This window comes from Corvus hawaiiensis, chromosome 5 (assembly GCF_020740725.1).
Source record: "Corvus hawaiiensis isolate bCorHaw1 chromosome 5, bCorHaw1.pri.cur, whole genome shotgun sequence".
Lineage (NCBI taxonomy): Eukaryota > Metazoa > Chordata > Aves > Passeriformes > Corvidae > Corvus > Corvus hawaiiensis.
The window spans coordinates 27,300,808-27,317,999 of record NC_063217.1 but is presented as its reverse complement, the minus strand read 5'-3'; the positions used below and the strand labels follow the sequence as shown (position 1 = coordinate 27,317,999).

Below are 17,192 nucleotides of genomic sequence, written 5' to 3'. Positions count from 1 at the left end.
GTCAGAGTTCTTATGATAATGGTGTTTTGAGCTTTAGAACTACTTTATCATTGACACATTATCCTTTGTTAGTGACCTATGTGGAAGCAATTTTTCAGGATTTCTAATTTCACGATTTCTTCTTGTCTTTGCATGCCTGTGTGACTTTTTTTCCTCCTCTTTCTGGGATAAGAATCTGTTTAAGTTGTTAAACTGTAATGTATGTAAAATTAGGCACTAAGTTGTCTAGACAGAAGCATGCTACACAGAGATCTGTGACTGCAGTGCAAGGTGTGAGTTTTGTGTCATCTTCTCTTTCCCTGCTTTTCTGGTCCCCTAAGTTTTCAGAGACTTTCCTTTTAAGAGGTTTTTTGTCTTGAGACAGTGTAAATTTCCCTTTTTTAGTGTTATGAAGATTGCATGTTTTTAGTAAACATAGCATGTAAATAAGTCGAGTAAGAAATGGATATTGTATAGAGAATTTTTAACCTTAAGAACATGGGTAAGGTTGCTTATATGATTTCTTTTTTTAAAATTTTTTTACTATGTGTTAGTGGCTAAATATTACAGTGTATTGTGCTAATAAAAAGTAGAATTAGTTCATGTTCCTTTTTCAGATAGTACAGCTGGGTGGTAATGGAAAATTCAGTTTTACTTTTTTTTTCTTTTTGCCTTCAGCTAAAATAGTGCAGCCTTGAGCCTTTATGGTCTTGGATTCTGCTGGCTGTCAGATGCAGTTTTTGCGCTTTGCTATGTGGTTGGATATTTTCAAGAATTAGCATGGCTTTTAAATTTTTTTCCTTACCGGCAGTTTTTTTCCTTTCTGTGTGCAATGGTGGGAGATGGAGACATTCATCCATCTTACTGGGTGATGAAGTTACAGCCTTAGGGAATTAAGCTTGTGGTGGTGGGAGAAAAAGATTTCCTTGGAAAGACTTCTCTTAGCCTTTCTGATTGTAACGTGAACCACTTTTTTCAGTACATCAGGTTGAATAAGATGGGCAGCTGAGTAGAGCAGGGACAGTTCTGTTTTGTTAAACAAGTTGTTCCTGTGCACAGCAAATTACAAGTTAACATTGTAATGCTATGGATTATTAAAGGCTGCCTACAGAAAAAAGTCTGTTCAGGCTGCCTATATGCTTGAAAACTGATCAGAAGCCCATGGTGTCTGATGGCGAAGGTTTTTTAGCCTCATTTAACTTGGAATGCTGTACAACAGCCCTGGAGTTTACAGTTGGATATCACTGTGAATTTAATATCTCCACAGGTATATCTCATCAATTCTGCTTTATGCTCTATTCTCATTTCTTTATAGCTCTCAATTTAATTAAGATTTTATTCCAAATGTTGTAATTTCAGAAAAAATAGAATTGTCTTTGTGTCAGGTTAAAAGAAAATGCTATAGGCTGATTGAAGTTTGTAGACAAAACAGATACATTCATCTTTGTTCAGTGTTTTGTTGATCGCTCAAGCAAATGAGGATAATAAACACAGAATACACTAGTCTTACTGTTAAAGATTAATTTTCCTCTCTTGCACATTAAATATGCGCCAAATGGTGACTATTAGGAGTAATTTTGTGGAAACCAGCAGTGCCTGACTAATATCGCTTAATAGTGTGATGTCATCATTTACGAAATGAAGACTTATCGTCTGTTCTGGGATCATGCTTTTACAATAGCAGATAGTAGCTGAATCCTCTTTAAATTATCTGCTTATTTCTATTTTTGTGTCTTGGTAATGGAATGAACTGCTCTGTTGGAATAGAGCAAAAGAACTACTGTGTTTACCAGTTGGGTATGCTACGGGAGGCAGGTGCTGACCAAACAGGTAATAAAACAATAGAATTATTTGAAAAAACATTGTAAGTGTTTACTTGCATAATGTTGTGGTGCAACATTATGCAGATGTGGTGTTAATGCACCACAGAATTTAATATAATGAAGCTGTTGAGGAGCTCAATAGTTTTTTAAAGCTAAGGTGGTTTGTCCTAATAATATGTTTAAATTTGAGAGTGAGTGGGGCTTAGGTGGTTTTTTCTTTTTACTTTCTGTTCCTTATTGCTGCTGTTTAAGAAATTTTTTTGTTTTGGTGAGAATTTAGGTGAAATACTGAGCCTGACAATTGTTTTTAAGTATAAACGTATTTTAGAAGTTCTCAAACAGACCAAGTAAAAAAAACTATTCCTGGCATAAAAATCATAAAAGTATTATTTTTATAATACCACCTATTTGGGTTTGCATCTAACTGACATAAAAATTTTGGTTTTGCTTGTTACTAAAATATTTATTATATTGCCTTTCAAAATACTTAGTATATACTTTGTTTTGGAGCTGAAAATAGGGCCTTACAAATATGTGCTCTGTGATAAATCTTTTAAAATATGCAGTTTCCATGAGAATGGTTTCAAGTGTATTTTAGAAATCTTGTCAGAACTGTCTTCTTATATGTATAAGATCAGTAGAATTGTAGAAGAAAACCACAACTGACTTGTTGAAGTATTTGTATATGGCTGTATGCATCACAATGCTTAATAGAGGTTAGTAAAAGAACAGGCAGTTTTTTTAAATTTGTTCTAGCAATTAAGAGTTGGTATGTTCTCAGTTTTAAATTCTTTTTCAAAAAATCTACAATCCAAACAAAACACGCAAAGGTGAGCATGGAAGATTCAGATTGTGGCATTAAAGAAGGGAAACGCCACAACTGCCGTGTGTGAGCTGGCAAATGGCAGGTGTACCTGTGGTGTGTGAAAATGTGCCCTCCTGTTGCAGCTCTGTGCTTTGGTTGTGTTACAATGCAGGGTAGCTACTACTGTGGAACTGTCTTAATGGCCAGCTCTGTAAGTCAAATCTGCAAGAACTGTAGAAGAGATGTTAATTTTACCAGTGATGTGAGTATTCTCACTGCTCACAGTGCCCATGTTATTTCTGTGTGTGGAAAACCTGCTTCCCTTCAAGTGCTTCTGCTAGGACAGCAAAAATAACCAACAGGAATGTGTTCTTTGGTGGTAAAGAGATGAGTAATGGAGCTGTAGCTGCCTCAGGGGGTTGGCAGCAGGGGCTGGATACACAGAAAGTACCTGTAAGCGCTGTGTGCCTATAATACCAGCAGCTCTGCAGGGCATATTCAGCTCCCAGTTGCATCTCTAATCAGCCCTGTACAGCAAAGGATGACCGGGGATGTAATGTTTGTATGTGAAATAAAAGTCAGTTTCTGTACCCAAGTACAGAGTTTTGATTAGAAAAGACTGGAGGGCTTGGTGGGCAACTAAGTACCATGGCTTCCCCCCACAGTCTCTGCTCACTTGCATTTAAAGACTGCTCCATAATACTGTTTGGGATCCAGAATACTATTTACATAAAAATCTCTAACCCTCTCTCCTTGTTTTCTTATCACTGCAGATAACATTGTCTTTGCTTGAGTAATGCCCCAGGAAATTGTTCTATGTATATTTTCCATAAGAAATAGTAGATGAACCTCTCCTAAGGGCCTTTGGAATCTGTGCTTAAAGCTCTTTGCAACAGAAGGTAGGGAAAGGAGATTTTGGTTCGGTTTTTGAGTGCGGTTTTACAAGCGGATCAGGCTGCTCTAACAGTTTGCTGTCAATGAAAAGGGCAATCTCACTCACAGCTGTGCAGCCTTCCCCATCTCCTCTTGGGTTCTGGTGTGGCTTTTCCCTGAGCTGATTAATTTCACAAAGCCATCGGAAAATGTTCTCATATTTTTGGGGCAGTTTCTGAAATGAATCGGCAAGGGGAATCAACTTGCTGAAAGGGCCTTCTGGGTCAGTAGAAGGGACAGTAGTAGATGTCTTACCAAAAGTAGCAGTCACCTTCTGGATATGCTCTGTTTTAATTGATTTGTGGGAAATGAGCTCTTTAATATTTTAGATAAATGGAAAAACAAGCATCTCTCCAGAATTTTATTTTAAGTGCAGGGATGATTTGTTTTATTATTACTGCTTATAAGCAGATAAAATGACCACTGGGTAAATGTTTCTTAAGGAAGGCATTAGCTTAACATGGAGTCAATAAAGAACTGAAGTAAGGTCCAGAAAGTCTTTTTAAAAGTAAGCTCAAGTGGAAAGAGAGTACGCCTCTGACTTGTGTATTTTACCATTAATACAGAAAATCGACTATAGTTGTGTTTAATTGTCTAAGAGACGTCTCAAATATAATTTTTGACTTTATTTTTTTGAAGATCTGTTTTTTTAAAATTGCGTACTTGACTAATATACTTCTGCTGTAGTTGTCTCAGGGTTTCATCTGTAGAATATATGCAGAAATTTACAGTGAATATACTTTAGTCAAGTGGTGAAGTAATTGTAATGCAGTGCTTCATACAAAGTGTGTATCAGTACAAATCAAAGGTGGATCTAGAAGAAGTATTTCTTCATCCTCAACAGCTACTCATGTGGGGTATATTTATATAAATGTGTGGAGTATATGTATATAGTCAGGAGGTAATTCACTTGTTTTCTTCTGACACATGGTGAAGAGAATGTACCAATTTTTTTATTGCTATTGGTCACTTAATAGATTATCTTTGTATCGCATTTGCAGGGTCTGTTTTTATGCATCTTCTGGACTTCAAGCACTTAAAAGGTTTTCTCAGACATAAGAATGCTAGTATAAGCTTTCATGTGACAGCTGAATCAATGTAATGGCTCAGTGTTGTGAACAGGAGATGGGACCCTTCCACCTGTGTAATTGTCTTGTATATTAATTTTTGGTATTCCTGTTGCATATCTGTCTTTGGTGAGACTATTCAACTTGCTAAACCAAGAGGAAACTCCCCCTTTCCTTCCAGTACCAGTGGACAGGCAGCAAACTGGAACACTGTGAAAAATAACCAACAGCAAATTTAGGAAGTGAATGTCAGTAAACCTGCCGTTTGGACTTTGTTTTTCTGTTCTTTTTGACTTTCTGTCCTGCAGATTGTAAAGTGAAAAGTAAGAAGTAATAAAATCTCTAGTTTATTAATGGGAAAAAAATAAAGGTGAAATTGGACAATATTTAGCTGCAAATATTCTTCGAAATGTTACCTTTAGGCTAATTCTTTGAAATAATGCAGATGAAATTTAGTGGGAGGATTGTAAATAAAGCAAACATCTCTTGAGCTTTCCAATCTACAATTATTTTTACGGTAGTTGTGAGAGGGACAAAATAATGCTTTTAACTTGAAGGAGAGGGGAGAGACATGATACATGTAGGGGATGTGAGAAAATTTAACATAGACAGAAAAACAAGCAAGTTTTCAGGGGATTCTACAAAAGCTGATTAAGGAGAGTTGTGAAGTGCTGAAGTCAACAAGATGTGGACAAACTTGTTGCAAAAATAGTATCTGCTACTGTAAAACTGTTCTATGATATACTGGAAATACAAGAACAAAAATATTCTTTTAAATTCTTTGTGTCTAAGGTGTCCACAGGCCTTGAAAGTGACATTTTGAGAGGGAGAGAAGAGTTTAGCATGTTGTTCCTTTTTGATTTATACTGTAAATATCTTGTACATAGAACAGATTTTAAAACTTAACCTGCTATCAATTATGTCTGTTAGTGATCTCAAGGTAGAGTATGTAAAAGGCTGGACAGCATGTAAAGTAAAAGTATCAGCTTATTTTTAAGGAGCTGTTTTCCTTAAGGTAAAGAACTGTTATCCTTTAAAACATTAAAATTGATCTATGGGCTAAAAAATCCCAACTAATATCCTCCTAATGCTCATGAATGTATTTGAAAGGTCAGTATAGTATTTACTAGCATGATTAATTCAGCAACTGCATATGAAGATGCCATGCTCGTGATACCAGCAATTCAGATTAAAGTTACAGAAAGATTAGAACTGGAACATTGTTAAATAGTTTTTAATTTTTCACTTGAAAAATAAGTCTGTGTTTCAAACGGAAAAGTTTTAGTTTGTAGGTGATCAGATGAGTCTTAGTCTCCTTTAGGGGTGATTTTTCTATTTCTAATGAAAATGTGTATTTTAAGTGGAAAAGTCAGGACATTTTTCAGTAATTTATATTCTTGATGACTGTTGGTAGTTTCTGTTGGCTGCATTTGCTAATTGTTTCATGTCTTGGTTTGTAAGCTTCTATGTTTCTAGTTGCTTTTGTTCTAAGCTCTTCAATAACAGGATGATTCTTACCCTGTGAGTTCTAACTTTGTTTGTGTTCCTGTATTATGGGGATCCAAACTGAGGGAAAAAGAATTTCAACTACTTCCTCGTAATCAAGGGCTACTTTGGAAAGCCTTTCCACTTTCAGTAAATGTCATTCTTTGTGTGTGTAACTTAGCACTGAATAGCCTCTAGCTGCTCTTCAGGTAAGAATAGGTTCTCTCAGGTAGTAAATGTTATTGAAGAATAGCTGTGATTTGGGAAGTAGCGTTAGCAGCGTTGGTTGTTTTACTCGACATGCATCTTGTTCTCCAGCCAGGTTCTAAAAGGTCCCATCAAGCAAAGACCCATCCTCCCAGACAGGAAGATTCTTTGCTCATGCTTGTAAATTTTTGATGTTTGTATTTATTTATAAAAGAAAGATTTTGTTATGAGAAATCCAAATGCACTATGTTTTGAAGAGACAGGTAAAACTTTCAGAAAGCCATGTAACTTTAGCAGTGGTAACTTTGGAAGAGATTAGGTTTCTGTCTGCAGCAGTTTTTCATTACATGTTCTGGATGTTCAGGAGTTGGTGTATCCTCCCTTCATGAGCTGTGCAATATGCCTCATAGGGAGATACTACGTAAATAATGATAGTTCTTTAGCTGATTAGTACCAGTGAGATCTGTAGTGACAGACATGTTCTGTACCGTGATTTCCTGGGAGGCTTTCAATGCTCATTGACAAGACCAGTGTGGCAATATAAGCTTCAGGTACTCTAACATCATGATGCTGTTGCACAGTCGTATTAGAGACTGACTCAAAACTGGTGATGCTTGGCATCTCTTAAAAGTGCACTGGTGTGAGCTCTGTCTCAGTTACTTCTTTGAGAGGATGACTTGCTGAAGGAAGGATGTTTTTAATCTCAAAGTATTTTCTAACTTAAAACAGGAAAACCAGTAAGTAATACATAGAAAAGAAATTTAAAACTTTTATAAAAATACTGTATTTATCTAGTATGTTGATTTCAGGGTATTAGAGTTAGTTTAAAACAGTTTTTTCTTTGTTGATTGGGGTTTCCTAAATCCCTGTTTCATGGAAGGAGCCGTGCAGAACAGAGTAGGTTAATCTGCCCAGATGTTGAGGAAGTTATACCATAGATGTTTATAGGTACATTGTATGTTTGGATAATTAACATGTTCCTATCAGTTACTGGGAGAAATGAACACTATGCAAATGCTCTATCAATAGATAATGACTGACAAACAGGGAGAGCCAGTTGAATGAATGGAAAAAGCTAAAGCATATTGTCCACTTTATGTGAACATGTTTTTACCGCCAGATTTCAGTTCTTCATTTTTCATTAATTAGTAGGGCTTGCAGTGGCGTGACACCATCCCTTTTGTTTGATGTGCTGTGCTGGATGCAGGTGTGTGGATGCTGAGCTGCCTGATGTGGTTCATGTGGAGCTCTGGGCTTCGCAGCTGCTGCCCCGTGTGCAGCTGCTGGCAGAGGCTATTTTGTAGTCCCCCAGCTAAGGCACTTTAAGGAACTCTATGTTGTGGGCTATTTGCACAACTTCTAGACACATGTGGCCTTGTAAAGTTTTAGTGTGTGTTAGGTGTTTAGTATCTAACTGTTGCATTTAGCTGCCCTTGGGTTTGTTACTACTTCTGGTTCTCTCCCTTTCTGATATTTGTATTTCTTTTCTTGCTTTTCTTTAGTGTAACAGCATGCTTGCTCAAGATAAAGGTTCAGAAATGACACTCATATGAATGCTGTTATTTCTGATTTGCAAAGCAATGTGTATTTTACCTTTTGACTACCTTTTTAAATCTTAAAAGCATTTCTATTTTGTTGCTGTGAGAATATCTGTTGTTTCCTAGAGATGGGAAAGCTGCAAAATTCAGCATTAAAAGCACTTAAGTGTTTAAATCGTGGTAACTAAAGCACTAAAAAAGGCTTTTGCAAATATTTACTGGCTTTGGAGTGAAGAAATATGCTAGTTTGGTTCTGCTCTGAAGAATGCCATGTTAGTGTAATTACTACATTTATTTCTGGTATTGGGTGGTGGAGCTCCATATGCTCCTGCCCTGTGTAACTGGAACATCAGGAAAGGCAATTTCAGGAGTTGAAACCTCAAGAGAAAATTGGCTGTCCATGCCTTGCCCCTTCTTGCTTTCCTTTTCCTGACTCTTAAGTACAGCTGTCCAAGTCCTTATACTGTGTGTGCAGAGCTGCCACCTACATAGGGATTTAAGCCATGGTGGAGTAAGTTAGTAAGCTTATGATTGTAAGGAGGTTTTGTAGAGACACCTGTAGTAGTTCCCTCTTGTAACTGCTGTTCCTCATCCCTCTGCCTGCTATTGGTGCCCTGTGGCAGAGGTGGCTGAACCAGACATACATCTGCATTTTGCAGGGCTCCACAGTACTTTAGTGTATGAACAGGAATGGACTGCAGTGACAGTGGCTCAGGAGCAGACATTCAGCTTTGCTTATGGCAGAGGGAGGAAGGCAGGAATTCACCTCTAGGCACAGGGCGAGCTCATACACAAGGATCTTCAGCTGCTGTGTGAGTTTAGTGGTAATCTGCATCCAAGAATATTTTCTGCCCAAGTACTGTTGTGCTCATGAGGCTTAACATATTGCGGCTTCTATGCTGAGTTTATCCCTATAGGTAACTCTTTCCTTTAACTTTTTCTTCTTTGACGTTTTCCCAGATGCATCAAACTCTCAGTGGTTTCCCCCCACCGGTGCTCTCTGTAGGGATAGAATAACTGATCCTTACATAATGCAAATATGATGTTTCCCGTAAAAGTGGCACAGACATCCAGCAGCTTGGGAGGAACAACAAAAATAGAAACATAACTGATTTGTAGCAGTTGTCTTGAGGCCTTGTAGGGTAACAGAGTTAAGCCTTTCCTTTCTCTATCCATTTAAATGCCCAGCAACTAAGCAGGGATTTTCTGTGTAGCTCCGTAACTGTTTCCAGGTTCTGTTTAAAAGGTTGGTGAAAACCGAGGGCTGGATCCCCAAACCCAGCACGTTGGTATGTTAGTGCTGAAGCACAGTGAGGAGACTGACACGGTACAGGATTGGACCTTAAGGCTGTTATTTCAGGTTGTCTGACATAGAACCATCCTAGTTGGGCTTTAAACTTTTATTTGCTGTCATTGAAGATGGAATTTTAGCATCTTAGAAGGGTATAAATCACTCTGTTTTCTAGAATTGTAATTACTGGGCTGCTTGTGACGTTTGAGAAACTTGGATTTGTCAGACTTATGAGATATGATAGCAGCTTTAGGCTTGTGTATCATTTTACTGGGCTCATTTCCTCTTGGAGGAGGGAGATTGGTTAACTATCATCTCAGAGCTGCCTATTGCGGTTTTCGAAATGTTTCACCTTTATATTACTGATTTGTTTCCTTGTAGTCTTACGATGTTTGCTGATCTGGAAAGCTAGATTTTCAGGAAGGGCCAGTTATTTGTTTAGTATAAGTTCTTAAAAAATTCTTACAGCTGTTGTTAAACTACCTTGAAAATGATTTTTCAGGATTTAATTACTCTTTCTTGAAGGTTGTAGGGGATTCTTTCTGTTTCTTTTTTTTCTTTTACAGCAGACTTACTATTCAATCTAGATACTGTTAATGAAAAGTTAAATATTAACTGTAGCCTCTTTGATCTTATTCAAAGACTGTGTTCTGCAAGAAAGCTGTGAATCTTCAGTGTCCTTCCAGAACTAGCTGGAAAATTCATAATTTACTTTAAATGGGAAATATTATTTGTAGTTCTTTGCGTGAATGCATTTTCTGTCAGTCTGTATCATCCTGAAGATGAATGTAGTAGGTCTGAAAACTGTAAAGAAACTTCTGGAAGCAAGAGTAGCTGCATGTTTTTTGTAACTGAAAGTGCCTTTAGCTGTGGTTTTTAAATTGAGTGTTAATGCCAGAATGATTTGTTCAAAATAATCTAAATTATTTTGTAGAGGGATAAGTAGAAAAATCATATTCTGTTATATTGGCTATTCCAATAGAGAAAAGCAAGAGCTGCACTGGGGGTTTGAGGGAGGGGAGGTAGTGTGTTATGAATATGCTCCTAGGGAAATGAAACTGTTGTAAAACTGGGGAATAACACTTCAAATGAAGAGGGGAAAAAAAAGGAAATGAAGCTAAAAATCTGTCATGCTTCCTGTGAAAAACAAATTAATGACTTAGAAGGTGTTATTTCTTTGTCATTTAAAAGCAAACTCTTTGAAGTTAAATATTGCTCTTTTAAGATAATATATACAGCAGTATCTTCAGTCATGAAGCCCCCCCTTACCTTTTCAGTCTGTAGAGGTGAAGCAAAAACAACATTGTGTGAATCATACTAATTTTTTTTGGTCTTGCATATCAGTGTTTGCCACAGGCCAGATCTCTGGCAGTTACTGAAGCAGCAGTTATTATGCATATGGCACTTATTTTGTGTACATTGTTCAAAATAGTTGCCAGCAATGTCTTTGGGCAGCTCCTAGAAAATGGCATGATGTTACTTGAATTAAAGCAAAGCTGTGCAAATAGCCTTTGCATACACATTGGTGGTAAAGGTATTGATTCTACTACGGATAATGATCCTTTTAGAAATGTTTTTATTAAATACCTAATTCTACAAATAAAGTTCTGTTATCTGTATTATCTACAGTGCGATAGTTTTTGATCTCTTACATTGCTTTGGTCCTTTAGCTATTAAAACGCTCAAGGCAAATCTTACCTGTTGTGTGACTGGACTTGCTGTACATGTACTGAATATTCCATCTAAAAGATCTGTGTTGAAGTGCTGAATGGACTTTGCTTGTACAGGTCAAGCGTGCTATGGATGAATGGTACCACAAATGGACAGTCCTCCATTTCCTGGAGCAGCTGGGCTTACGGTGTGTGGATCTTGTATCCGTCTATTTGCAGCCTGGAGTCTGCTGACGTAGGTCACTGAAGCAGCTTGAGCAATTTGCTTCCAGACATCCTCTTTTCTAAGTGTTTTTCATATCTGAGCAGAAAGCATGGTGTGGACTGGGCACATGGATTAATAATTTTTAACATCATTTTAGTAGAGTACAAAAGGTTGCATCTGCAGATTGAGCACTTCCGCTTTACTGCATTTACAGTCCAATTCTTGTCATGTTCTTTTAAGAGCTTACTGATACCAGTGTGCTTATTCATGCCTACCTCATCTTGACTCTTGAGAAAGATAGACGTCATGGTAGTCTGCTCCCTTTAGAAGTGAAATTGATCCAGAATCAAAAGGCATGCAAATACTGGGATCAGTATATAATCTGTGTATTTATTGGAATTGTGTAATGTTCAGCCTACTAATAAAAGTATGCACAAATCCTCAATTTCATATTTTCTTTTTGGATTTTTTTCTTACATGAACCAGCTCCAGATCAAAGCTATTTGCTTATATTTAAATGCAAGTGCTTTATTTTCCATTTTATCTAAAATAGTAAAATATTAATCTTATGACTTCTCTTAAGACTTCTCTTGTAAGTACTCAAAGTGATAGGTATTTTTAGTGGTCATACTTGTTGCTCTCCATTTTAGACACAGTGTACTTTCCAGAAGACTGTTTCATTTTCCTCTCTGTGAATGAGGAACTGGAAAAAATCCATGCTGTAAATGACATTTTTCTAACACAGTTCTAGAAATACAAGGTAGTGATATCTTGTAACTCTGCACGATGAGTTTTGTTGGGTTCTTCTCAATGAATTGTGATTGTCCAAGGTTCAGAGGCTTGTGATCCATAGTTTTTCTTTCCTGCGTCTACTATTCTTGTTTTGATTAAAAATAAATGGTTACATTTTAAACTTTGTGGTTTATACCAGAATCTTCTTTTTATTCTAGTATTTGGTAGGTTGTTTAATTAACTCATTTCAAAGGAAAACCGCAACCCAAAAAGTCTGATACGGGAGTAATTGTTATCCATACACCTTTGCTTATAAAAGCAGTTAAATTGAGCTGAGAGGAAGAAGAAATGTTATAAGGCTTGTGCACAGTTGTACAGTAAGATAACTCTTATGACACTGATGCTTGTATGATAGGTCTAAGATACTGACAGATCCATTACTTCACATGTTAAATGGATTTGGACTGATAATTTGTTTTCTTCTTTCTTGGGGGAAAGGGAGGGCTGTGAAAATATTTGGTATAAACAATTTTTAAATTTAATTAATTAGTGATGTTCATTTAATCAAAGTTGCTATGTGTGTGCATGTATGTATGAGAGCACACATATTCATGTAGTATTAAAAGAACATTTTTCTTTCCAAAGTATTTTTGTTCCTAATATTATATATTCCCAGTCTTAAATGCATCTACTGAAATCTTTAGAAGGAAAAGCTTATACTCTTGGTGAATACAGTTCTCATTTCTTAGAAATTATTAATGGACTAATATTTTCTATTAATCGTTTAAAAGTAATTGCTAGTATCCTTGAGGAAACCCAGTTGATGGTGACCATTAGTTGATACAGTGAATAAATAACAGTGTTACAAAATCTCAGACGCCATGGTGGAAGGCCATGTAACTTGCTTGGCCAAACACCTCTGTGTCATAAACAAATGCAAATTTTGAAAAAGATTTCCTACTGATAATTTAATTTTGAAACACTACCAAAATACCGACAACTTCTCTGTTTGTTGAAAGTCTTCTTAACAGGACTCCAGAAGGTGGAACATGGAGATCAGTATTTCTGTAGGTTTTAGTATATCTCCTGGGGTTTCTGGGATGATTGTTTTTTAATAAGTTTCTGGCACTAATAACTTAAAGAACAAAAACTGAGGGGGGGTGGAAAGGGCAATTACAAAGAACCCAAAGTATATTTTAAAAAGTCATTATTTTTGAGGTGCTGAGAGAGTTGGCTCATGATTTTGGAATGCACACTGTTAACAACGATTCCTTTGAAGAAGTCTCTGTAGCCCAGTGTTAAAGGCAGTCAGAGACCAACCATAATTAATACAGTCTTTCAAATTAGTGGTGAAATTCATCAGCCAGTTCCAAAATCTGACCTTTATATCCTACTCATAACAAAATACAACCTCTGTTATATCTTATTTAGTAAGAGGAAAAAGGAATGCTTGAAGTGTAACTTTGAGTGTATTCATAAAAGGAGTGATGAAAAGGAATATGAGGTAATACTACCTACTGCAGAGGCAATACTACCTGAAACAGGCTTATGAAAGAAAGTTTGGTGCAAAGTCCCAAAGAGTTACTCTGTGGATGCATGTTCTGTACCCTGTTTGGGAAGCAAGAAGTCCTATTTGGATATAGGTAGCAATTTAATATCTTATTATAGAAAAATATTTTTTGCATGGGGAAATTTGGATTATTTTTAGTCTGAAAACTGAACGATATTACCAGTCTCTCTCTTAATAAAACTTCATCTCCTGAGCAACTGCAGCTGGTGCTTGAACCAGCCTAATGCAGTGATAGTCTTGTCCCACTCTTTCTCAATTGTTCTGCTGCTGCTGTGTTAGACTGTCACATAGAACCACTTAGTTTTGCATCAACTGGTTTATGTTACCTCTCTGTTAGTGATAATTATTTTGTCTTTTTGGGGTGGGGGATATAGATTCAAAAAGCCCCAAACAAACAAAACCAAAATCATAAATCCCAAACCTTAGAAGTATTTGATGTACACTGTTCTTAAATCTTTCCTACAAACTTCAGATAAATTAGAATTATCTGGGGACACAGCTATTATTTCCCCCTCATGGCTTGTTAACTCCTAGTACAGTATGGGCAGCAGTTTTGAAACTGGATTTTTAAAAAATCACCTTGAAGCAGATTTAGTTAATCAGTCTACCTTGGATCCACATGATTTTTTGGTTCATCTGTATGGTGTGGGTCAAGTTATGATTTAAGTAGACCTAATTAAACTGCTATTGGCAGCCACTGGTACAATAATCTCAGCATCCAATTCTCTCAGTTTCTGTTACTTGACCCAAGGGTAGTGTTACACATGTAATTTGGTGGCAGTTCCGGAAACAAGCATTACTTTTTTCACATAATTTCTTCCTGTCAGTATGTAGAAATCTTTCTGAAATTTCTAAATTGTCCAATAAAATTTTGAGACACTTTCAGGTGTGTTTTTGATCTGTGTAAAGATGACACCTCAAGGTGACAGAGAGCCACCACTTTTTGGTTGTATCTGGTAGTGTGGACAAGGTGAAGGAGGTTTATCTCAAACTGCTTTACCCAGTGCTGAAGTGGGCAAAGGCTATTGGTAGAGTATCTTCCTTTACCTGAAAAGAATGGCATTAAAGCCTTAGTGCTACCTAAAGCAGCATTTGGATTGCATCCCTAGGAATCCCGAACCGTCAGTTCTAAGAGACTTTCACTTTCCATTGTGGCGTTTGAGATGATACTGGACAGAGTAAACTATCAGAAGAACCAAAATTGTGTCAAGTCCTTTAGAAGACACTAAGAAAAAAACCCAAACCAAACAAACCCCTAACAGCTCATGTCCTTTAAAAGACAGTAAGGAAAAAGCCACCAACAACCAAACTCCGAAGACCTAGTAGAATCATGAAAGGCTTTGGATTGGAAGGGACCTTAAAGCTAGTCTAGTTCCAGCCTCCTGCAATAGCAGGGACACCTTCACTACACCAGGTTGCTCAGAGCTTCATCCAGCTTGGCCTTGAACACTTCTGGGGATGGGATATCCAGAACTGCTACTGGCTGTAGGTGTCGGACCTAAATTGGCTGTAGTTCTCTTGCAGGCAGCCCCCTGGGAATACTTAGGGCCTTCCTGCCCTCCACTGTGATTCTCTTTTTCCCATTTGTTATTTTCCGTCCTTCCCCCCCCCCTCCCCTTTTTTTGATTTTGCTGATCTTTTAGCATAGAAGGCTTATTTGGCTTTTGGCACTGTGCAGAGCAACGCTGGGCGGTTTATTTAATTCGTCACGATTTTAACAGATCGGTTGGAAGTTTATTTAAAACTCGGTAAAGCACAAACAGCCTTTTATAGCCACTTTTGGTTGTAGTTGCAAGGAGTCGCTTCGTTCGGCTGCCAAGGGCTGGGTAGCTCCGTCGCTGTGCCTGCGTGGGCTGGGAGCATCCCTCGGGAGGAGCGTGGGTAGAGCCCGGAGGCGGGAACACGCGCAGCCCCCGCGGCGCGCCGGGGGGGCCCCTGCGGCGGGGCGGCCCCGGGGCGGGGCCCGGCGGGCGAGGAGGGGTCGGTCCCGGCCGGAGCCGCCCGCCGCCCTCCGGGCCCTGCGTCACAGCGGCACCGGCACGTCCCTCCCGCGGCTGCTGGCGGAGGCGGCAGCGCGGCTGGCGCCCCGCTCCACCCTGCCCGCACCATGCTCAGCCTGCAGGACTCCCTCTTCTTCGAGATCAGCATTAAGTCTCTGTTGAAATCCTGGAGCGGCAGCAGCAGTAAGTATGTTGCTGCACCGGGAACCACAGCAGCGTAGGAGATGCCTTATCCTTTTTTCTTTTCTTTTCCTTTTCTTTTTTTTTTTCTTACTGAATGCTGCCGCGTGAATTTGCCCTTTAAAAACCAGGATTTTTGTGGTCCTGTGTGCTGGTGCAACTTGGCATAGCCAGTCTGAGAGCTATCCGCTTCTTAGTTTGCATGTAAGATTTTATAGGTATATATTTATTATTTTATTTTCTTAGGCTGCAGTTGTTTCAGTCTGGTAAAGTTCTTTGCACGCTTTGCTGTCCAAGAGAGGGGACAAGTAGATCCTCGTCTCTGCGGAGTTACCAGATGCTGACACTATGTCTTAGTTCTGTCAAGCTCCAAGTGCTCCTTTGAAGCAAATCAGTCACCCTGGGACAGTGTATTTCACAGGGGGGGGCATTATTTTTGTGCCTCAAACCTGTTATTACATCTGCAAAAACTGCCCACTTTGATCTTCTAAATGGCCTAAAACAAGAGTTTCTAGGAGGATTCCTTGTCTGAATTGAACCAGCGAAGCAAGGATGCTGCTCTTGGTTCAGACAACCTGTCTGTCCTCACATCACCCCTTCACACATGCTTCAATGCAGGGTCTCAGGCCGGGAGCTGCCTCGCGCTAACATAAGCACAGCATCTTCATGACAGGACACCAGGAGGTGATAAGGATGACGTAATTGAGCGTCAGCTGAGTATTTAGTATGTCTTCAGTTTCTTGTATTTGTAAAAATGAAAAAAGTTAAAATCTGGAGGTAACTGGTATCTCCGTGTTACGTTTCATTAATTGCTTCTTGAGATGTACTGGGATGCACAGTTTCCACTCACCATCCACTTAATCAAAATACCTCCATTAGAATTTTTACCCCAATACAGTAGTATATATTCACCTGTCTGTCTTGTTTGGAGTAACTAGTAGCAAGTTATTTATTGTACAGTGTATTAATCCATGCTAGGAGAGTATGCAGATACTTAGTTTGTCCTAATAGCTCATTCAGACCTGATTTGCTTTTGTATTAACTGCTGTAATTCATATTTTGGACTGATAACTTCTAGGCTATTGTCTTATAAGTTAAAGCGATTCATGTTTCAGAGCAGGTATTCTTATAGGTTTTGCTTTTTAGTTTGTTTTATTTGTATTTTACAGATTAACAGTACCTGTTCCAAATTATACCTTGTAATTGTACTTGGTAGTTATTAACATTCTTGCTGCAATAGACATGACTGGAAGGATTTTTCTAGTGTTTTATAGTAGAAGTTGAAGCTGCCATATGAAAATGATTAAAAGTTCTTTAAGTTGATTCATGTATATTGTTTCCAAACTAAAGTAAATCGTAGGATACAATGAGTTACAATAAATTCGGTCTGCAACTAGATATAGAATTGTATAGATAAGGAGATAAATTGCAGCTTCTAGATTAGATAATTGTCAGCTGTAACAAGATAGAGTAATAATAATAAGATAGAGAGTAATAATAATAAAAAGGGTGTCTGAGAAGAGGTTTTATATGATGCTGTGTTTTCTCCTTTGTGCCCTCTGTTATGTAAGCACAGTGGAGTAAGATCTTCCTGACTCCTTCATCAGGAAGTGATACTTGGGTCATCTACTAACAAACCAATTTTCTGTGTGCTCCAGTGAGATAGCTGGGGTTTTATTTCACTTTTTCAGGAGTGTGACTCCATTT

The 17,192-nt window shown here is 38.1% G+C and overlaps 1 protein-coding gene across 15 annotated transcripts in view; it reads left to right on the top strand.

Moving 5' to 3' along the window:
• The window catches only part of FRYL (FRY like transcription coactivator), a 170,066-nt gene that overhangs the window by 33,157 nt on the left and 119,717 nt on the right, over positions 1 to 17,192 (top strand). Inside the window, exon 1 of one of the 15 annotated variants that reach the window (XM_048304977.1) lies at positions 1,792 to 1,809. The exons of 13 other annotated variants lie outside the window; for them this stretch is intronic. The gene's annotated coding sequence lies outside the window, so the exon portion shown is untranslated. Of the gene's footprint in view, positions 1 to 1,791; positions 1,810 to 15,417; positions 15,489 to 17,192 lie in introns of those variants that run through there. One more of the 15 variants, XM_048304979.1, reaches the window with a different exon arrangement.